General features: G+C 44.0%; 8 non-coding genes across 8 annotated transcripts; all 8 read right to left on the bottom strand.

Moving 5' to 3' along the window:
* Nucleotides 1–642: 642 nt before the first annotated feature.
* LOC130304015 (U2 spliceosomal RNA) lies at nt 643–833 on the bottom strand. The gene has a single exon (XR_008853846.1). It is a non-coding gene; the product is annotated as a U2 spliceosomal RNA (small nuclear RNA).
* A 2087-nt stretch (nt 834–2920) lies between these two features.
* Nucleotides 2921–3111, bottom strand: LOC130304014 (U2 spliceosomal RNA). The gene has a single exon (XR_008853845.1). It is a non-coding gene; the product is annotated as a U2 spliceosomal RNA (small nuclear RNA).
* Nucleotides 3112–5201: 2090 nt separating this feature from the next.
* LOC130304013 (U2 spliceosomal RNA) lies at nt 5202–5392 on the bottom strand. The gene has a single exon (XR_008853844.1). It is a non-coding gene; the product is annotated as a U2 spliceosomal RNA (small nuclear RNA).
* Nucleotides 5393–7490: 2098 nt separating this feature from the next.
* LOC130304026 (U2 spliceosomal RNA) lies at nt 7491–7681 on the bottom strand. Its single transcript, XR_008853856.1, has one exon. It is a non-coding gene; the product is annotated as a U2 spliceosomal RNA (small nuclear RNA).
* A 2063-nt stretch (nt 7682–9744) lies between these two features.
* Nucleotides 9745–9935, bottom strand: LOC130304012 (U2 spliceosomal RNA). Its single transcript, XR_008853843.1, has one exon. It is a non-coding gene; the product is annotated as a U2 spliceosomal RNA (small nuclear RNA).
* A 2091-nt stretch (nt 9936–12026) lies between these two features.
* Nucleotides 12027–12217, bottom strand: LOC130304011 (U2 spliceosomal RNA). Its single transcript, XR_008853842.1, has one exon. It is a non-coding gene; the product is annotated as a U2 spliceosomal RNA (small nuclear RNA).
* A 3368-nt stretch (nt 12218–15585) lies between these two features.
* On the bottom strand, nt 15586–15782 carry LOC130304029 (U2 spliceosomal RNA). Its single transcript, XR_008853857.1, has one exon. It is a non-coding gene; the product is annotated as a U2 spliceosomal RNA (small nuclear RNA).
* A 7042-nt stretch (nt 15783–22824) lies between these two features.
* On the bottom strand, nt 22825–23019 carry LOC130304032 (U2 spliceosomal RNA). Its single transcript, XR_008853859.1, has one exon. It is a non-coding gene; the product is annotated as a U2 spliceosomal RNA (small nuclear RNA).
* Nucleotides 23020–23735: the final 716 nt, after the last annotated feature.

Below are 23735 nucleotides of genomic sequence, written 5' to 3'. Positions count from 1 at the left end.
ACCCTCTGTACTTTGGTCTATATTGATGCGGGACATAGACAGCCAGCTGATGACCAATCCATTAGTGCAATGGATGGCTGGAAGCATTTGTCTTTGCCTTTGCAATACCACAGAAGCAATGCATGGTCAATGTACAGCAATGACACACCTGTGTGAACAGCCAGGAGACCCCCCCCCCCCCCCCCATGTTATGTTACATAGTTACATAGTTAGTACGGTCGAAAAAAGACATATGTCCATCAAGTTCAACCAGGGAATTAAGGGGTAGGGGTGTGGCGCGATATTGGGGAAGGGATGAGATTTTATATTTCTTCATAAGCATTAATCTTATTTTGTCAATTAGGAACATTCAGCACCCACCCGCTATCAAGGCAGCTGCCTATCATGTCATGCCCTACCTGCACAGGTGTGCTGGCTACTCAAATGATCCAATTAAGGAGGCCATTTAGTCAGCAGCAGCAGAAGTCCTGTGCCTGGACGCTCCAACAGCGGCCAGACACAAGCAGAAGCAGCAGAAGCAGCAGCAGCAGCACCACCTTTTGTTTTTTGGCTGCAGCAGCAAGGCCCACAGGGCTGGCTAGCTGGCTAGCCAGCAAGCAGGTAGCAATGAAAGTAGGAATCTTTCTTTTTAACCCTGTAAGGGGGTGGTGCACTGTACCCGAAGATACTGCCATATCGGGTCAATGCATAGGGCGACGGAAGCAAGCTTCGAAATCGGCCCCCGTTCTCAAAAATCCATTTAATATATGGTCCCCAGATAGGGGACGTATCAGATATTAAACTGATAAGAACAGATACTACACTTGATCTTAGCCAAAAGGCCGAGAAGCGATAACCGTGAAAGGGGCGGGCCCAACAAGGTCCCCTTCATGGGCACTATCACTGCTTGCTGTCAGGGAGGCTGCCAGACAATTTTCCATGCACACTCTGGGCTGGGGGGCAGTCAACCACCAGTACACACAGCAGAACCTAAACCCATACCATTATTGCTAAGCAGCAAGACAGGGGCCCATTGCACTCCCACGGGGCCTTTTTAAATGCAATCCATAACCCGGATTTGCCAGGAACCCTTCTTACTCCTCCTACTTGCATGTGACACTGGGCTTAGGATCTGCATAGGAAACACACACACAAGCACACACCTACCTTTGTTGCCTGCAGATGCCTCCTTGGCTGTCCCCAAACGGTATCAAACCAACACCCACGGGAAGCTGTAAGCATAGAGGACATGCCTGCACCCCATTGGACTTACCTGTGTGGGTTAAATCCGGGTTATTTGACAACCTATGGCGGTGATGGTTCTGCTCAGGCAGAGCAGTGCTGATGCTCCTCATAAAGCTGTCGCTGCTGTGAAGGTTCTAGGTGACATCACAAATCCCTATGGTTACATACACAACAAAGCTGGGTTGTTGTTGTTTACACTCTGCAAGGCCTGTGGAAGTGAGTGACATCATAGCACTGTAGTTCTGAGGGTTCTAGATGGATGCAACAATCTCCTGTTGCTTCTATGAAGGCCATAATAGACGACATCACCAAACAGCTCCATAGTCACATACACAGCAAAGGAGAGATGTTGTTTACACCTAGTGATGTCAGTGGTATTGAGTGACATCACAGCACAGTGCTAAGGCTCCTGGGCCTGGACACAGCAGCGGCTGCAATATCTCAACGGAGAATACGTTTATATATATGTGTGTGTGTGCGCGTATATATATATATATATATATATATATATATATATATATATATATTTCTCCGCCGAAATCACTTTTAAACCCATTTCCACCTTTTTTTCCCTTCTCTTCCTCTTACTTTTTTTTCACGTTTTTTTACGTTTTTCTCCTTTTCGCCTCTTTTCTGGGCGTATTATTCTTCTTTTTCTTCTTTTTTTTCGTCTAATGCATACCCCATCAGTGCAGCAATGCTTATTCAATACCGCCAGCAGATGGAGACACTGGGGGATAATTTTCTAAGGATTTATACTGATTTTTCCTGTCTGAATTTGTCGCACAGAAAGTTGCAGGCCAAATATGTGTGACATTTCTGCGACTTTAGCTTCTAGAGCATTTTTACAACATTATACATAGGTGCTGAATACATAAAAAGCGACTGTTCAGCGACAGACAAGTCGCATCGGCTGAAAGTAGGCCAGAATGTCAGTCCATGTTGGAGCAGGTTTAGATACAGTCTAAAGTATAGATCTCAAAGTCTGTGCACAGAATTTAGCAAGGGCCTCGCACCTTCTGATGCATCAGGTAGGTGCACAATAGCATAGCCTAACCCTCTGTACTTTGGTCTATATTGATGCGGGACATAGACAGCCAGCTGATGACCAATCCATTAGTGCAATGGATGGCTGGAAGCATTTGTCTTTGCCTTTGCAATACCACAGAAGCAATGCATGGTCAATGTACAGCAATGACACACCTGTGTGAACAGCCAGGAGACCCCCCCCCCCCCCCCATGTTATGTTACATAGTTACATAGTTAGTACGGTCGAAAAAAGACATATGTCCATCAAGTTCAACCAGGGAATTAAGGGGTAGGGGTGTGGCGCGATATTGGGGAAGGGATGAGATTTTATATTTCTTCATAAGCATTAATCTTATTTTGTCAATTAGGAACATTCAGCACCCACCCGCTATCAAGGCAGCTGCCTATCATGTCATGCCCTACCTGCACAGGTGTGCTGGCTACTCAAATGATCCAATTAAGGAGGCCATTTAGTCAGCAGCAGCAGAAGTCCTGTGCCTGGACGCTCCAACAGCGGCCAGACACAAGCAGAAGCAGCAGAAGCAGCAGCAGCAGCACCACCTTTTGTTTTTTGGCTGCAGCAGCAAGGCCCACAGGGCTGGCTAGCTGGCTAGCCAGCAAGCAGGTAGCAATGAAAGTAGGAATCTTTCTTTTTAACCCTGTAAGGGGGTGGTGCACTGTACCCGAAGATACTGCCATATCGGGTCAATGCATAGGGCGACGGAAGCAAGCTTCGAAATCGGCCCCCGTTCTCAAAAATCCATTTAATATATGGTCCCCAGATAGGGGACGTATCAGATATTAAACTGATAAGAACAGATACTACACTTGATCTTAGCCAAAAGGCCGAGAAGCGATAACCGTGAAAGGGGCGGGCCCAACAAGGTCCCCTTCATGGGCACTATCACTGCTTGCTGTCAGGGAGGCTGCCAGACAATTTTCCATGCACACTCTGGGCTGGGGGGCAGTCAACCACCAGTACACACAGCAGAACCTAAACCCATACCATTATTGCTAAGCAGCAAGACAGGGGCCCATTGCACTCCCACGGGGCCTTTTTAAATGCAATCCATAACCCGGATTTGCCAGGAACCCTTCTTACTCCTCCTACTTGCATGTGACACTGGGCTTAGGATCTGCATAGGAAACACACACACAAGCACACACCTACCTTTGTTGCCTGCAGATGCCTCCTTGGCTGTCCCCAAACGGTATCAAACCAACACCCACGGGAAGCTGTAAGCATAGAGGACATGCCTGCACCCCATTGGACTTACCTGTGTGGGTTAAATCCGGGTTATTTGACAACCTATGGCGGTGATGGTTCTGCTCAGGCAGAGCAGTGCTGATGCTCCTCATAAAGCTGTCGCTGCTGTGAAGGTTCTAGGTGACATCACAAATCCCTATGGTTACATACACAACAAAGCTGGGTTGTTGTTGTTTACACTCTGCAAGGCCTGTGGAAGTGAGTGACATCATAGCACTGTAGTTCTGAGGGTTCTAGATGGATGCAACAATCTCCTGTTGCTTCTATGAAGGCCATAATAGACGACATCACCAAACAGCTCCATAGTCACATACACAGCAAAGGAGAGATGTTGTTTACACCTAGTGATGTCAGTGGTATTGAGTGACATCACAGCACAGTGCTAAGGCTCCTGGGCCTGGACACAGCAGCGGCTGCAATATCTCAACGGAGAATACGTTTATATATATGTGTGTGTGTGCGCGTATATATATATATATATATATATATATATATATATATATATATATTTCTCCGCCGAAATCACTTTTAAACCCATTTCCACCTTTTTTTCCCTTCTCTTCCTCTTACTTTTTTTTCACGTTTTTTTACGTTTTTCTCCTTTTCGCCTCTTTTCTGGGCGTATTATTCTTCTTTTTCTTCTTTTTTTTCGTCTAATGCATACCCCATCAGTGCAGCAATGCTTATTCAATACCGCCAGCAGATGGAGACACTGGGGGATAATTTTCTAAGGATTTATACTGATTTTTCCTGTCTGAATTTGTCGCACAGAAAGTTGCAGGCCAAATATGTGTGACATTTCTGCGACTTTAGCTTCTAGAGCATTTTTACAACATTATACATAGGTGCTGAATACATAAAAAGCGACTGTTCAGCGACAGACAAGTCGCATCGGCTGAAAGTAGGCCAGAATGTCAGTCCATGTTGGAGCAGGTTTAGATACAGTCTAAAGTATAGATCTCAAAGTCTGTGCACAGAATTTAGCAAGGGCCTCGCACCTTCTGATGCATCAGGTAGGTGCACAATAGCATAGCCTAACCCTCTGTACTTTGGTCTATATTGATGCGGGACATAGACAGCCAGCTGATGACCAATCCATTAGTGCAATGGATGGCTGGAAGCATTTGTCTTTGCCTTTGCAATACCACAGAAGCAATGCATGGTCAATGTACAGCAATGACACACCTGTGTGAACAGCCAGGAGACCCCCCCCCCCCCCCCCCCATGTTATGTTACATAGTTACATAGTTAGTACGGTCGAAAAAAGACATATGTCCATCAAGTTCAACCAGGGAATTAAGGGGTAGGGGTGTGGCGCGATATTGGGGAAGGGATGAGATTTTATATTTCTTCATAAGCATTAATCTTATTTTGTCAATTAGGAACATTCAGCACCCACCCGCTATCAAGGCAGCTGCCTATCATGTCATGCCCTACCTGCACAGGTGTGCTGGCTACTCAAATGATCCAATTAAGGAGGCCATTTAGTCAGCAGCAGCAGAAGTCCTGTGCCTGGACGCTCCAACAGCGGCCAGACACAAGCAGAAGCAGCAGAAGCAGCAGCAGCAGCACCACCTTTTGTTTTTTGGCTGCAGCAGCAAGGCCCACAGGGCTGGCTAGCTGGCTAGCCAGCAAGCAGGTAGCAATGAAAGTAGGAATCTTTCTTTTTAACCCTGTAAGGGGGTGGTGCACTGTACCCGAAGATACTGCCATATCGGGTCAATGCATAGGGCGACGGAAGCAAGCTTCGAAATCGGCCCCCGTTCTCAAAAATCCATTTAATATATGGTCCCCAGATAGGGGACGTATCAGATATTAAACTGATAAGAACAGATACTACACTTGATCTTAGCCAAAAGGCCGAGAAGCGATAACCGTGAAAGGGGCGGGCCCAACAAGGTCCCCTTCATGGGCACTATCACTGCTTGCTGTCAGGGAGGCTGCCAGACAATTTTCCATGCACACTCTGGGCTGGGGGGCAGTCAACCACCAGTACACACAGCAGAACCTAAACCCATACCATTATTGCTAAGCAGCAAGACAGGGGCCCATTGCACTCCCACGGGGCCTTTTTAAATGCAATCCATAACCCGGATTTGCCAGGAACCCTTCTTACTCCTCCTACTTGCATGTGACACTGGGCTTAGGATCTGCATAGGAAACACACACACAAGCACACACCTACCTTTGTTGCCTGCAGATGCCTCCTTGGCTGTCCCCAAACGGTATCAAACCAACACCCACGGGAAGCTGTAAGCATAGAGGACATGCCTGCACCCCATTGGACTTACCTGTGTGGGTTAAATCCGGGTTATTTGACAACCTATGGCGGTGATGGTTCTGCTCAGGCAGAGCAGTGCTGATGCTCCTCATAAAGCTGTCGCTGCTGTGAAGGTTCTAGGTGACATCACAAATCCCTATGGTTACATACACAACAAAGCTGGGTTGTTGTTGTTTACACTCTGCAAGGCCTGTGGAAGTGAGTGACATCATAGCACTGTAGTTCTGAGGGTTCTAGATGGATGCAACAATCTCCTGTTGCTTCTATGAAGGCCATAATAGACGACATCACCAAACAGCTCCATAGTCACATACACAGCAAAGGAGAGATGTTGTTTACACCTAGTGATGTCAGTGGTATTGAGTGACATCACAGCACAGTGCTAAGGCTCCTGGGCCTGGACACAGCAGCGGCTGCAATATCTCAACGGAGAATACGTTTATATATATGTGTGTGTGTGCGCGTATATATATATATATATATATATATATATATATATATATATATATATATATATATCTCCGCCGAAATCACTTTTAAACCCATTTCCACCTTTTTTTCCCTTCTCTTCCTCTTACTTTTTTTTCACGTTTTTTTACGTTTTTCTCCTTTTCGCCTCTTTTCTGGGCGTATTATTCTTCTTTTTCTTCTTTTTTTTCGTCTAATGCATACCCCATCAGTGCAGCAATGCTTATTCAATACCGCCAGCAGATGGAGACACTGGGGGATAATTTTCTAAGGATTTATACTGATTTTTCCTGTCTGAATTTGTCGCACAGAAAGTTGCAGGCCAAATATGTGTGACATTTCTGCGACTTTAGCTTCTAGAGCATTTTTACAACATTATACATAGGTGCTGAATACATAAAAAGCGACTGTTCAGCGACAGACAAGTCGCATCGGCTGAAAGTAGGCCAGAATGTCAGTCCATGTTGGAGCAGGTTTAGATACAGTCTAAAGTATAGATCTCAAAGTCTGTGCACAGAATTTAGCAAGGGCCTCGCACCTTCTGATGCATCAGGTAGGTGCACAATAGCATAGCCTAACCCTCTGTACTTTGGTCTATATTGATGCGGGACATAGACAGCCAGCTGATGACCAATCCATTAGTGCAATGGATGGCTGGAAGCATTTGTCTTTGCCTTTGCAATACCACAGAAGCAATGCATGGTCAATGTACAGCAATGACACACCTGTGTGAACAGCCAGGAGACCCCCCCCCCCCCCCCCCCATGTTATGTTACATAGTTACATAGTTAGTACGGTCGAAAAAAGACATATGTCCATCAAGTTCAACCAGGGAATTAAGGGGTAGGGGTGTGGCGCGATATTGGGGAAGGGATGAGATTTTATATTTCTTCATAAGCATTAATCTTATTTTGTCAATTAGGAACATTCAGCACCCACCCGCTATCAAGGCAGCTGCCTATCATGTCATGCCCTACCTGCACAGGTGTGCTGGCTACTCAAATGATCCAATTAAGGAGGCCATTTAGTCAGCAGCAGCAGAAGTCCTGTGCCTGGACGCTCCAACAGCGGCCAGACACAAGCAGAAGCAGCAGAAGCAGCAGCAGCAGCACCACCTTTTGTTTTTTGGCTGCAGCAGCAAGGCCCACAGGGCTGGCTAGCTGGCTAGCCAGCAAGCAGGTAGCAATGAAAGTAGGAATCTTTCTTTTTAACCCTGTAAGGGGGTGGTGCACTGTACCCGAAGATACTGCCATATCGGGTCAATGCATAGGGCGACGGAAGCAAGCTTCGAAATCGGCCCCCGTTCTAAAAAATCCATTTAATATATGGTCCCCAGATAGGGGACGTATCAGATATTAAACTGATAAGAACAGATACTACACTTGATCTTAGCCAAAAGGCCGAGAAGCGATAACCGTGAAAGGGGCGGGCCCAACAAGGTCCCCTTCATGGGCACTATCACTGCTTGCTGTCAGGGAGGCTGCCAGACAATTTTCCATGCACACTCTGGGCTGGGGGGCAGTCAACCACCAGTACACACAGCAGAACCTAAACCCATACCATTATTGCTAAGCAGCAAGACAGGGGCCCATTGCACTCCCACGGGGCCTTTTTAAATGCAATCCATAACCCGGATTTGCCAGGAACCCTTCTTACTCCTCCTACTTGCATGTGACACTGGGCTTAGGATCTGCATAGGAAACACACACACAAGCACACACCTACCTTTGTTGCCTGCAGATGCCTCCTTGGCTGTCCCCAAACGGTATCAAACCAACACCCACGGGAAGCTGTAAGCATAGAGGACATGCCTGCACCCCATTGGACTTACCTGTGTGGGTTAAATCCGGGTTATTTGACAACCTATGGCGGTGATGGTTCTGCTCAGGCAGAGCAGTGCTGATGCTCCTCATAAAGCTGTCGCTGCTGTGAAGGTTCTAGGTGACATCACAAATCCCTATGGTTACATACACAACAAAGCTGGGTTGTTGTTGTTTACACTCTGCAAGGCCTGTGGAAGTGAGTGACATCATAGCACTGTAGTTCTGAGGGTTCTAGATGGATGCAACAATCTCCTGTTGCTTCTATGAAGGCCATAATAGACGACATCACCAAACAGCTCCATAGTCACATACACAGCAAAGGAGAGATGTTGTTTACACCTAGTGATGTCAGTGGTATTGAGTGACATCACAGCACAGTGCTAAGGCTCCTGGGCCTGGACACAGCAGCGGCTGCAATATCTCAACGGAGAATACGTTTATATATATGTGTGTGTGTGCGCATATATATATATATATATATATATATATATATATATATATATATTTCTCCGCCGAAATCACTTTTAAACCCATTTCCACCTTTTTTTCCCTTCTCTTCCTCTTACTTTTTTTTCACGTTTTTTTACGTTTTTCTCCTTTTCGCCTCTTTTCTGGGCGTATTATTCTTCTTTTTCTTCTTTTTTTTCGTCTAATGCATACCCCATCAGTGCAGCAATGCTTATTCAATACCGCCAGCAGATGGAGACACTGGGGGATAATTTTCTAAGGATTTATACTGATTTTTCCTGTCTGAATTTGTCGCACAGAAAGTTGCAGGCCAAATATGTGTGACATTTCTGCGACTTTAGCTTCTAGAGCATTTTTACAACATTATACATAGGTGCTGAATACATAAAAAGCGACTGTTCAGCGACAGACAAGTCGCATCGGCTGAAAGTAGGCCAGAATGTCAGTCCATGTTGGAGCAGGTTTAGATACAGTCTAAAGTATAGATCTCAAAGTCTGTGCACAGAATTTAGCAAGGGCCTCGCACCTTCTGATGCATCAGGTAGGTGCACAATAGCATAGCCTAACCCTCTGTACTTTGGTCTATATTGATGCGGGACATAGACAGCCAGCTGATGACCAATCCATTAGTGCAATGGATGGCTGGAAGCATTTGTCTTTGCCTTTGCAATACCACAGAAGCAATGCATGGTCAATGTACAGCAATGACACACCTGTGTGAACAGCCAGGAGACCCCCCCCCCCCCCCCCCCCCCATGTTATCGAAAAAAGACATATGTCCATCAAGTTCAACCAGGGAATTAAGGGGTAGGGGTGTGGCGCGATATTGGGGAAGGGATGAGATTTTATATTTCTTCATAAGCATTAATCTTATTTTGTCAATTAGGAACATTCAGCACCCACCGCTATCAAGGCAGCTGCCTATCATGTCATGCCCTACCTGCACAGGTGTGCTGGCTACTCAAATGATCCAATTAAGGAGGCCATTTAGTCAGCAGCAGCAGAAGTCCTGTGCCTGGACGCTCCAACAGCGGCCAGACACAAGCAGAAGCAGCAGAAGCAGCAGCAGCAGCACCACCTTTTGTTTTTTGGCTGCAGCAGCAAGGCCCACAGGGCTGGCTAGCTGGCTAGCCAGCAAGCAGGTAGCAATGAAAGTAGGAATCTTTCTTTTTAACCCTGTAAGGGGGTGGTGCACTGTACCCGAAGATACTGCCATATCGGGTCAATGCATAGGGCGACGGAAGCAAGCTTCGAAATCGGCCCCCGTTCTCAAAAATCCATTTAATATATGGTCCCCAGATAGGGGACGTATCAGATATTAAACTGATAAGAACAGATACTACACTTGATCTTAGCCAAAAGGCCGAGAAGCGATAACCGTGAAAGGGGCGGGCCCAACAAGGTCCCCTTCATGGGCACTATCACTGCTTGCTGTCAGGGAGGCTGCCAGACAATTTTCCATGCACACTCTGGGCTGGGGGGCAGTCAACCACCAGTACACACAGCAGAACCTAAACCCATACCATTATTGCTAAGCAGCAAGACAGGGGCCCATTGCACTCCCACGGGGCCTTTTTAAATGCAATCCATAACCCGGATTTGCCAGGAACCCTTCTTACTCCTCCTACTTGCATGTGACACTGGGCTTAGGATCTGCATAGGAAACACACACACAAGCACACACCTACCTTTGTTGCCTGCAGATGCCTCCTTGGCTGTCCCCAAACGGTATCAAACCAACACCCACGGGAAGCTGTAAGCATAGAGGACATGCCTGCACCCCATTGGACTTACCTGTGTGGGTTAAATCCGGGTTATTTGACAACCTATGGCGGTGATGGTTCTGCTCAGGCAGAGCAGTGCTGATGCTCCTCATAAAGCTGTCGCTGCTGTGAAGGTTCTAGGTGACATCACAAATCCCTATGGTTACATACACAACAAAGCTGGGTTGTTGTTGTTTACACTCTGCAAGGCCTGTGGAAGTGAGTGACATCATAGCACTGTAGTTCTGAGGGTTCTAGATGGATGCAACAATCTCCTGTTGCTTCTATGAAGGCCATAATAGACGACATCACCAAACAGCTCCATAGTCACATACACAGCAAAGGAGAGATGTTGTTTACACCTAGTGATGTCAGTGGTATTGAGTGACATCACAGCACAGTGCTAAGGCTCCTGGGCCTGGACACAGCAGCGGCTGCAATATCTCAACGGAGAATACGTTTATATATATGTGTGTGTGTGCGCGTATATATATATATATATATATATATATATATATATATATATATATTCTCCGCCGAAATCACTTTTAAACCCATTTCCACCTTTTTTTCCCTTCTCTTCCTCTTACTTTTTTTTCACGTTTTTTTACGTTTTCTCCTTTTCGCCTCTTTTCTGGGCGTATTATTCTTCTTTTTCTTCTTTTTTTTCGTCTAATGCATACCCCATCAGTGCAGCAATGCTTATTCAATACCGCCAGCAGATGGAGACACTGGGGGATAATTTTCTAAGGATTTATACTGATTTTTCCTGTCTGAATTTGTCGCACAGAAAGTTGCAGGCCAAATATGTGTGACATTTCTGCGACTTTAGCTTCTAGAGCATTTTTACAACATTATACATAGGTGCTGAATACATAAAAAGCGACTGTTCAGCGACAGACAAGTCGCATCGGCTGAAAGTAGGCCAGAATGTCAGTCCATGTTGGAGCAGGTTTAGATACAGTCTAAAGTATAGATCTCAAAGTCTGTGCACAGAATTTAGCAAGGGCCTCGCACCTTCTGATGCATCAGGTAGGTGCACAATAGCATAGCCTAACCCTCTGTACTTTGGTCTATATTGATGCGGGACATAGACAGCCAGCTGATGACCAATCCATTAGTGCAATGGATGGCTGGAAGCATTTGTCTTTGCCTTTGCAATACCACAGAAGCAATGCATGGTCAATGTACAGCAATGACACACCTGTGTGAACAGCCAGGAGACCCCCCCCCCCCCCCCCCCCCCATGTTATGTTACATAGTTACATAGTTAGTACGGTCGAAAAAAGACATATGTCCATCAAGTTCAACCAGGGAATTAAGGGGTAGGGGTGTGGCGCGATATTGGGGAAGGGATGAGATTTTATATTTCTTCATAAGCATTAATCTTATTTTGTCAATTAGGAACATTCAGCACCCACCCGCTATCAAGGCAGCTGCCTATCATGTCATGCCCTACCTGCACAGGTGTGCTGGCTACTCAAATGATCCAATTAAGGAGGCCATTTAGTCAGCAGCAGCAGAAGTCCTGTGCCTGGACGCTCCAACAGCGGCCAGACACAAGCAGAAGCAGCAGAAGCAGCAGCAGCAGCACCACCTTTTGTTTTTTGGCTGCAGCAGCAAGGCCCACAGGGCTGGCTAGCTGGCTAGCCAGCAAGCAGGTAGCAATGAAAGTAGGAATCTTTCTTTTTAACCCTGTAAGGGGGTGGTGCACTGTACCCGAAGATACTGCCATATCGGGTCAATGCATAGGGCGACGGAAGCAAGCTTCGAAATCGGCCCCCGTTCTCAAAAATCCATTTAATATATGGTCCCCAGATAGGGGACGTATCAGATATTAAACTGATAAGAACAGATACTACACTTGATCTTAGCCAAAAGGCCGAGAAGCGATAACCGTGAAAGGGGCGGGCCCAACAAGGTCCCCTTCATGGGCACTATCACTGCTTGCTGTCAGGGAGGCTGCCAGACAATTTTCCATGCACACTCTGGGCTGGGGGGCAGTCAACCACCAGTACACACAGCAGAACCTAAACCCATACCATTATTGCTAAGCAGCAAGACAGGGGCCCATTGCACTCCCACGGGGCCTTTTTAAATGCAATCCATAACCCGGATTTGCCAGGAACCCTTCTTACTCCTCCTACTTGCATGTGACACTGGGCTTAGGATCTGCATAGGAAACACACACACAAGCACACACCTACCTTTGTTGCCTGCAGATGCCTCCTTGGCTGTCCCCAAACGGTATCAAACCAACACCCACGGGAAGCTGTAAGCATAGAGGACATGCCTGCACCCCATTGGACTTACCTGTGTGGGTTAAATCCGGGTTATTTGACAACCTATGGCGGTGATGGTTCTGCTCAGGCAGAGCAGTGCTGATGCTCCTCATAAAGCTGTCGCTGCTGTGAAGGTTCTAGGTGACATCACAAATCCCTATGGTTACATACACAACAAAGCTGGGTTGTTGTTGTTTACACTCTGCAAGGCCTGTGGAAGTGAGTGACATCATAGCACTGTAGTTCTGAGGGTTCTAGATGGATGCAACAATCTCCTGTTGCTTCTATGAAGGCCATAATAGACGACATCACCAAACAGCTCCATAGTCACATACACAGCAAAGGAGAGATGTTGTTTACACCTAGTGATGTCAGTGGTATTGAGTGACATCACAGCACAGTGCTAAGGCTCCTGGGCCTGGACACAGCAGCGGCTGCAATATCTCAACGGAGAATACGTTTATATATATGTGTGTGTGTGCGCGTATATATATATATATATATATATATATATATATATATATATATATTTCTCCGCCGAAATCACTTTTAAACCCATTTCCACCTTTTTTTCCCTTCTCTTCCTCTTACTTTTTTTTCACGTTTTTTTACGTTTTTCTCCTTTTCGCCTCTTTTCTGGGCGTATTATTCTTCTTTTTCTTCTTTTTTTTCGTCTAATGCATACCCCATCAGTGCAGCAATGCTTATTCAATACCGCCAGCAGATGGAGACACTGGGGGATAATTTTCTAAGGATTTATACTGATTTTTCCTGTCTGAATTTGTCGCACAGAAAGTTGCAGGCCAAATATGTGTGACATTTCTGCGACTTTAGCTTCTAGAGCATTTTTACAACATTATACATAGGTGCTGAATACATAAAAAGCGACTGTTCAGCGACAGACAAGTCGCATCGGCTGAAAGTAGGCCAGAATGTCAGTCCATGTTGGAGCAGGTTTAGATACAGTCTAAAGCATAGATCTCAAAGTCTGTGCACAGAATTTAGCAAGGGCCTCGCACCTTCTGATGCATCAGGTAGGTGCACAATAGCATAGCCTAACCCTCTGTACTTTGGTCTATATTGATGCGGGACATAGACAGCCAGCTGATGACCAATCCATTAGTGCAATGGATGGCTGGAAGCATTTGTCTTTGCCTTTGCAATACCACAGAAGCAATGCATGGTCAATGTACAGCAATGACACACCTGTGTGAACAGCCAGGAGACCCCCCCCCCCCCCCATGTTATGTTACATAGTTACATAGTTAGTACGGTCGAAAAAAGACATATGTCCATCAAGTTCAACCAGGGAATTAAGGGGTAGGGGTGTGGCGCGATATTGGGGAAGGGATGAGATTTTATATTTCTTCATAAGCATTAATCTTATTTTGTCAATTAGGAACATTCAGCACCCACCCGCTATCAAGGCAGCTGCCTATCATGTCATGCCCTACCTGCACAGGTGTGCTGGCTACTCAAATGATCCAATTAACCCCTTAAGGACACATGACGTACTGGAACGTCATGTGTCCACTCCCGATCTATAACGCGGGGCCACGGCGTGGCCCCGCGTCATAGCGGGTCGGGCCCGGCCTCTAACAACGGCCGGGACCCGTGGCTAATAGCGCGCGGCATTGATCGCTGTGCCGCGCGCTATTAACCCTTTAGACGCGGCGTTCAAAGTTGAACGCCGCGTCTAAAGTGAAACCGAAAGCATCCCGGCTAGCTCAGTGGGCTGTTCGGGATAGCCGCGGTGAAATCGCGGCATCCCGAACAGCTGACAGGACAGCGGGAGGGCCCCTTCCTGCCTCCTCGCTGTCCGATCGCCGAATGACTGCTCAGTGCCTGAGATCCAGGCATGAGCAGTCATCCGGCAGAATCGTTGATCACTGGTTTCTTATGAGAAACCAGTGATCAACATAGAAGATCAGTGTGTGCAGTGTTATAGGTCCCTATGGGACCTATAACACTGCAAAAAAAAAGTGAAAAAAAAAAGTGAATAAAGATCATTTAACTCCTCCCCTATTAAAAGTTTGAATCACCCCCCTTTTCCAATAAAAAAAAAAACACAGTGTAAATAAAAATAAAAATAAACATATGTGGTATCACCGCGTGCGGAAATGTCCGAATTATAAAAATATATCATTAATTAAACCGCTCGGTCAATGGCGTGCGCGCAAAAAAATTCCAAAGTCCAAAATAGTGCATTTTTGGTCACTTTTTATATCATTTAAAAATGAATAAAAAGTGATCAATAAGTCCTATCAATGCAAAAATGGTACCGTTAAAAACTTCAGATCACGGCGCAAAAAATGAGCCCTCATACCGCCCCATACACGGAAAAATAAAAAAGTTATAGGGGTCAGAAGATGACAATTTTAAACGTATTAATTTTCCTGCATGTAGTTATGATTTTTTCCAGAAGTCCGACAAAATCAAACCTATATAAGTAGGGTATCATTTTAATCGTATGGACCTACAGAATACATATCAGGTGTCATTTTTACCGAAAAATGTACTACGTAGAAACGGAAGCCCCCAAAAGTTACAAAACAGCGTGTTTTTTTTCAATTTTGTCGCACAATGATTTTTTTTCCCGCTTCACCATAGATTTTTAGGCAAAATGACTGACGTCATTACAAAGTAGAATTGGTGGCGCAAAAAATAAGCCATCATATGGATTTTTAGGTGTAAATTTGAAAGAGTTATGATTTTTTAAAGGCAAGGAGCAAAAAACGAAAATGCAAAAACGGAAAAACCTCCGGTCCTTAAGGGGTTAAGGAGGCCATTTAGTCAGCAGCAGCAGAAGTCCTGTGCCTGGACGCTCCAACAGCGGCCAGACACAAGCAGAAGCAGCAGAAGCAGCAGCACCACCTTTTGTTTTTTGGCTGCAGCAGCAAGGCCCACAGGGCTGGCTAGCTGGCTAGCCAGCAAGCAGGTAGCAATGAAAGTAGGAATCTTTCTTTTTAACCCTGTAAGGGGGTGGTGCACTGTACCCGAAGATACTGCCATATCGGGTCAATGCATAGGGCGACGGAAGCAAGCTTCGAAATCGGCCCCCGTTCTCAAAAATCCATTTAATATATGGTCCCCAGATAGGGGACGTATCAGATATTAAACTGATAAGAACAGATTTTTTTTTTTTTTTTTTTTTTTTTAAACCCTCAGATAAGGGATGAAAGTACTCAAAACAATACTTTCAAAACTGGCATTACAAACTTTCTGTAACACACAACCCTCTCATCATCGGGAACTTTATTTATAATCAAAAACAGACAAAATTACAAGTACATGAAAAACATCAAGATAAATCAACAGAATGAATCCATTTTTTCGTTTTCCAAATACCCTCCGCATCAATCCCACCCCTCCTAGCATCCCACAAATAACACAAATAAAGCTTTCCTAACACCATCCTCACACTATTATTTACACTTATTTCCTTTCTCAAAAACAAATAAACATTCCGAACATCCCATAAGACTTCTTTAATACACGACAACAATAACCACAACACTCTTTCATTCTGACCACCACTCACACATAATCCAAACATCATCATTTCATAATACAAAAATTCCACACCTGTTAATTCCTTGCACAAAGGCCCAAGTTTTCTCACAACCTCACGAGCATACTTACAATTCCAAAAAAGATGAATAACACTTTCAAAACCATTACAATTCTCCCTAGGACACACATCACATCTCACCAAACCCCTTGCTTTCTGAAACTCTCTCACTGGCAACACCCCATGCAAACTTTGCCATACAATCTCCTTTTGCTTATTAGACATACCATCCATCCTCACTTTCTTCCAAACTTTTTCCACATCCGCTCCTCTCACAGAATTAATATTACATACAACCTCTTTACTCTCAATCATTTTCATCAACAAACGTTTATTCTTCAAAACACTCACCTCTTCTTCTATCAACTCAAATTTCTCCAAAAACCTCACAACCCACTCATACCATTTAGGAACCTCAAAAGCAATAGGCCTATTCAAATCCCTCTCACACCACTTCAACCTGACAAAAAATCTACCAGCCAGAAATCTTGTCATACAGGACACCTTTCTATCACTCCCAATAATAGCTAAAATAAAAACTAAAATATTCACTCCAAAGTACACCTCCAAATTTGGAAAACTCATACCACCCTTCTTCCAATTTTTCACCACTATTTCTCTCCTCAACCTCTCAACTTTAGAACCCCAAAAAAAGACAAACAGAACCCTGTTCAAGCTCCTCAAACCCATATAATGGGGAGGAAAAATCATAGCAACATACAGAAAAATTGGTAACACAACACTTTTAATAACTACAATCTTCCCAATGAAGGAAAGACTTCTCAAACTCCAATAATTTAGACGCAACTCCACCTTCTTTTTCGCCTCCTCCCAACTCTCTTTCCCATCCAAATCGTCACTAAACTTAATCCCCAACACTTTAATAGACCCCTCCACAACATTCACCCCAACATCTCTACTTAATCTACTCTCACCAAAACACTTACATTCACTCTTTAACCAATTAACCTTAAAAGCAGATGCACCACAAAAAATAGACACTAAAAGTTTCACCCTCCTCACAGCGGACTCAGAATCACACAGGACACATACATCATCCATATAAGCATTAACTTTAAACTCCCTTCCATCACTACCAGGAATGCGTACACCTCTCACTATCTTATCCCTCCTAATCATACATACCAGAGGCTCAATAGCACATATAAATGCCACTGGTGATAAAGGACACCCCTGCCTAACCCCTGAGAACACATTCACTCTTCTCCCCACACATCCATTAACAAGCATCCTACTATATATTTTGTCATACAAACTCCTAACTCTCCACACAAAGTCACTCGGAAAACCCATACGCAACAACACCCTGAACAAGAAACTATGAGACAGCCTATCATACGCTTTTTCAAAATCTAATGACAACAAACACACATCTTGCTTCCTACTCTTACAATCCCACAAACAATCTCTCAACAAACACAAACTCTCCTGTATACGACGTCCAGGCACAGCACAAAACTGATCATCACCCACCACGCTTTCAACAACATCTCTCATCCGATTGGCAATAATTTTCGCATAGATCTTATAATCACAATTAAGTAATGTAATTGGACGCCAATTCTTTAAACTTTTTAAATCCCCTTTTTTCGGAATCAGCACAACCACACCCCCACGCATACTCTCCGCAACCTCCATATTCTCCCACATAAACTGACACACTTCAACTACATCCTTCCCCACCACATTCCATAACAACCGATAAAATTCCACAGGCAAACCATCCTCACCTGGAGTCTTATTTGCTGACATTTTCTGCACTACATCCCAAACTTCCTCACTTGATATACCACGCATAACAAAAGCCTGCTCAGCCTCTCCAAGTTTCCTTTCCAACACACTCAATACCTCATTCTCCAAATTCTCATCCCTCCACTTCTCTCCATACAATTCTTCATAAAAAACTGCAACTTCCTCACTCACACCATCACCAGACACAACACTACCATCCTCTTTCACAATCACATCAATAACCGGCTTTTTTGAAAAAACTTTTTTGAAAAAATAACGTGAACATTTTTCATCATGTTCCCTCTTATCTAATTTAGCTCTATACATAATACTCCTCCCTTTCTCCAACACAAACTCATTAATGTCCCTTTTAACACTCACAATTTCATTCTGAACATCCACACCACAGTCTCTCAATCTATACAAAAAGGATAGACGGGCATTTAACTTAACATATTGTTCCCTCTTAATAGCAGCAATTTTATAACCAAAAGACCTAAAAAAGGATTTTGTTTTCTTTTTAACCCATTCCCACCACAAAATAATGTTATCAAACTCACTTTTCCTTTCACGCCATTTTTTATATATGCATTCATACTGGTCTCTCACATCCACACTATCTAAATGTTTAATATTCATCTTCCACAAACCTCTCCCATACACAGCATTCTGACCCACATCAATCTCACACAGCAAAGACTCATGGTCCGAATAACAAACAGACCTCTGTCTGTAACTTAATGCATTAACATTCTCAGACAAAAAACAATAATCTAACTTAGAGTGAACATTCCCCCTATCTGCATGATAAGTGCATAAATTAGGACTAACTTTGCATAAATCCTGAATATCTTTAAACCTAAAATCTGAAACTAACTCAAATAATTTTCTTCCTGATATATCAAATGCTTTCTTACATAAGTCCACATTCATATCTCCAACTAAAATAATAGGTATTTTACCTTGAACATAAAATTTTAATTTCTCAAACAAATTTTTTCTTTCATTTTTGCATGCAGAAGCATACACATTTATAACACGAAACATAATACCTTTATAACATAAATTAACAGAAATACACCTACCAGGCTCAATAACTAAATAACTTTCAACAGAAATTTCAGGTGATTTAATTAAAACACCCACACCATCATTCTTATTCACTGAACTCCCAGACCACACACACCGACTATACACCCATTCATCCTGACTTACTGCGAACTCAATACCACATTCCTGCAAACAGAAAATTGAAGCATTCTCTTGTGCTAAAAAACTTAAAATAGCAGCTCTCCTAGCCTTATTTTTAAATACTCTCACATTTTGAGAACAAATAATAATGCTCATAACTATATACAAACACAAAGCAGGTATAACATAACCATTAGAAAATAGGTGATTCACTACCTGATATCATTTGCATATCAAGTCCCGGCAAACCTATTGAGAACACATAGTAAAACACAAAGCAGGTATAACAAAGTCATTAGAAAACAGGTGCTTCACCACCTGATAACATTTCATATCAAGTCCCGGCATATCTATTCACCACTTTCAGCAGTCTCCATAATGTCCGTTTCCAGCACTTCAAATGTGTTCCTGGTTTCTGGCGCCAAATTCGTACTCTCCTCACCACGTCTTTTTTTGGCGGACTTCCCACCATGCACCAGCTTGAAGCCATCATTATTTTCATCCTGGACATTATGTTTCCCACCACCCTCCCTGTTACACAAACTAGTCTCTCCAGAGGACTGAAACTCCTCTATGTTAGCAGGATCAGAGGGATGAACAGATTCAGCTGTGTGAACAGGGCTCTGCACTCCCTCAATCACCTCCTCCAGCTTCCTAAAGGCATCAGCCACCGCAACTTGTACATCCACAGGTTTCTGAGGAATAACTTTCAGTTTTTGAGGGGCCAACTTCCTCACAATTTCCTCCCCTCTTGCAGCACTTGCATAGCTTGGTCTTTTTGTACCAGGACAGTCTTTATAAACATGCCCTTCCTCACGGCACAGGTCACATTTTTTTGTGTTGGGGCAACTCCCCGCATGGTGACCAGTACCATTACAGTTCCGGCACACCTGTCCCTTAAGGCAGCTCTCTTTCACGTGGCCAAAAGAAAAACAATTGCGGCAATAATAAGGCTGTCCAGCATAGGATAAATATCCCCTATGTCCAGCAACTGAAAAACTAGCTGGGGGATGTTTAAAGCCACCAACACAACTGGGATCCACTTTCAGTTTCACAACAAATTTATATTTGCAATTAAAGATTCCCAGTACATTGGTCTGTTTTTCACCTCCACGCACAGAGTCACAATATTGGCGCAGAAAACTTTCAATTATAGCCACATCCGTGAAAGGGTTATAAACATGCACAAGGACAGTTTTTTCTTGAAACCCAAACAAAGGAGTAATCTTCACTCCCTCCATCATGGGGTCCTTGCTGAAATTTCTCAAACGTTCATAAACATCAAGGCACCTACCTTCCTGCTCAAAGGTGACCTCATAAGAACCCTTGCGAGGAGCCTCATTAACGCTGAATATTTCTGACTTGTCCACTCCAAGCTTCAGCATGATGATGTCCCGAACCAGGTAAACAACATTGTTCTTCACAGCACTTCCGGGATCCACCTCCAAACGAATGGTATTCTTCAGACCAGCCATCTCTCCAGGCAGAACTGTCGGCACGAAACCACAGAAAGAGAATCCCTTCCAGCAAACTGGGTAAACCCAGAGATCGCACCCTCAGGCGAGACCAAGGCAACTGCACTTGATCTTAGCCAAAAGGCCGAGAAGCGATAACCGTGAAAGGGGCGGGCCCAACAAGGTCCCCTTCATGGGCACTATCACTGCTTGCTGTCAGGGAGGCTGCCAGACAATTTTCCATGCACACTCTGGGCTGGGGGGCAGTCAACCACCAGTACACACAGCAGAACCTAAACCCATACCATTATTGCTAAGCAGCAAGACAGGGGCCCATTGCACTCCCACGGGGCCTTTTTAAATGCAATCCATAACCCGGATTTGCCAGGAACCCTTCTTACTCCTCCTACTTGCATGTGACACTGGGCTTAGGATCTGCATAGGAAACACACACACAAGCACACACCTACCTTTGTTGCCTGCAGATGCCTCCTTGGCTGTCCCCAAACGGTATCAAACCAACACCCACGGGAAGCTGTAAGCATAGAGGACATGCCTGCACCCCATTGGACTTACCTGTGTGGGTTAAATCCGGGTTATTTGACAACCTATGGCGGTGATGGTTCTGCTCAGGCAGAGCAGTGCTGATGCTCCTCATAAAGCTGTCGCTGCTGTGAAGGTTCTAGGTGACATCACAAATCCCTATGGTTACATACACAACAAAGCTGGGTTGTTGTTGTTTACACTCTGCAAGGCCTGTGGAAGTGAGTGACATCATAGCACTGTAGTTCTGAGGGTTCTAGATGGATGCAACAATCTCCTGTTGCTTCTATGAAGGCCATAATAGACGACATCACCAAACAGCTCCATAGTCACATACACAGCAAAGGAGAGATGTTGTTTACACCTAGTGATGTCAGTGGTATTGAGTGACATCACAGCACAGTGCTAAGGCTCCTGGGCCTGGACACAGCAGCGGCTGCAATATCTCAACGGAGAATACGTTTATATATATGTGTGTGTGTGCGCGTATATATATATATATATATATATATATATATATATATATATATTTCTCCGCCGAAATCACTTTTAAACCCATTTCCACCTTTTTTTCCCTTCTCTTCCTCTTACTTTTTTTTCACGTTTTTTTACGTTTTTCTCCTTTTCGCCTCTTTTCTGGGCGTATTATTCTTCTTTTTCTTCTTTTTTTTCGTCTAATGCATACCCCATCAGTGCAGCAATGCTTATTCAATACCGCCAGCAGATGGAGACACTGGGGGATAATTTTCTAAGGATTTATACTGATTTTTCCTGTCTGAATTTGTCGCACAGAAAGTTGCAGGCCAAATATGTGTGACATTTCTGCGACTTTAGCTTCTAGAGCATTTTTACAACATTATACATAGGTGCTGAATACATAAAAAGCGACTGTTCAGCGACAGACAAGTCGCATCGGCTGAAAGTAGGCCAGAATGTCAGTCCATGTTGGAGCAGGTTTAGATACAGTCTAAAGTATAGATCTCAAAGTCTGTGCACAGAATTTAGCAAGGGCCTCGCACCTTCTGATGCATCAGGTAGGTGCACTATAGCATAGCCTAACCCTCTGTACTTTGGTCTATATTGATGCGGGACATAGACAGCCAGCTGATGACCAATCCATTAGTGCAATGGATGGCTGGAAGCATTTGTCTTTGCCTTTGCAATACCACAGAAGCAATGCATGGTCAATGTACAGCAATGACACACCTGTGTGAACAGCCAGGAGACCCCCCCCCCCCCCCCCCCATGTTATGTTACATAGTTACATAGTTAGTACGGTCGAAAAAAGACATATGTCCATCAAGTTCAACCAGGGAATTAAGGGGTAGGGGTGTGGCGCGATATTGGGGAAGGGATGAGATTTTATATTTCTTCATAAGCATTAATCTTATTTTGTCAATTAGGAACATTCAGCACCCACCCGCTATCAAGGCAGCTGCCTATCATGTCATGCCCTACCTGCACAGGTGTGCTGGCTACTCAAATGATCCAATTAAGGAGGCCATTTAGTCAGCAGCAGCAGAAGTCCTGTGCCTGGACGCTCCAACAGGGGCCAGACACAAGCAGAAGCAGAAGCAGCAGAAGCAGCAGCAGCACCACCTTTTGTTTTTTGGCTGCAGCAGCAGCAAGGCCCACAGGGCTGGCTAGCTGGCTAGCCAGCAAGCAGGTAGCAATGAAAGTAGGAATCTTTCTTTTTAACCCTGTAAGGGGGTGGTGCACTGTACCCGAAGATACTGCCATATCGGGTCAATGCATAGGGCGACGGAAGCAAGCTTCGAAATCGGCCCCCGTTCTCAAAAATCCATTTAATATATGGTCCCCAGATAGGGGACGTATCAGATATTAAACTGATAAGAACAGATTTTTTTTTTTTTTTTTTTTACATTTTTATTGAAAAAACTCAAAAACTTAAATACATCACAAGAAAATTTTTACAATACTTCAAATACTGTTTTCCATAAATGTAAATTCCACATAGCTAATGCTTTTTTCTGCCCAAATCTCTTTTTATCAATTAAATAGTACAAGTAAACTTCACTGTATATCATCTTCAAACATTCTTTTTCACAAATAAAATCTCTTTTGAAGACAAGGATATTACGAACTTTCCATAATACATTTTTTGTACAGTTGATAAAAATCCACAAAATTCTCTCTTTTTCTTTCGTAACTCCATCACTTTTGCCATATAAAACAACTTCATGATTTAAAACTTTTAGACCTGTTAGGAATTTCAATAAAGAACCAATTAGTCTAAAAACCTTTTGTGCAAAATAACAATTCCAGAAAAGGTGCAAAACAGTTTCATCTATATTGCAATTTTCCCGGGGACAGACACATACAGCATTTAGACCTCTTCTATATTGGAAAAATCTTACCGGAAGACACTCATGGATAATCATCCATGCTAAATCCTTGTGCTCATTAAAAAGATATGGCTCGTTTACCTTTTTCCATATTTGTACACACCTATTATAAGAAAAATTAGAGACCATACATATTTCTTCTTGCAAATTTAACTGTACTTCTATCTTGCGAGCATCCCTCAAGGTTAACAAGTCAAAGTCTTTAAGGTTATACATACGTATTATTTTTTCTAAGATGGCATAATGTTTAGGC

Source organism: Hyla sarda, unplaced genomic scaffold, assembly GCF_029499605.1.
Source record: "Hyla sarda isolate aHylSar1 unplaced genomic scaffold, aHylSar1.hap1 scaffold_1255, whole genome shotgun sequence".
NCBI lineage: Eukaryota > Metazoa > Chordata > Amphibia > Anura > Hylidae > Hyla > Hyla sarda.
Note: the sequence above shows the minus strand (reverse complement) of the source record. Positions and strands in the feature narration are given on the sequence as shown.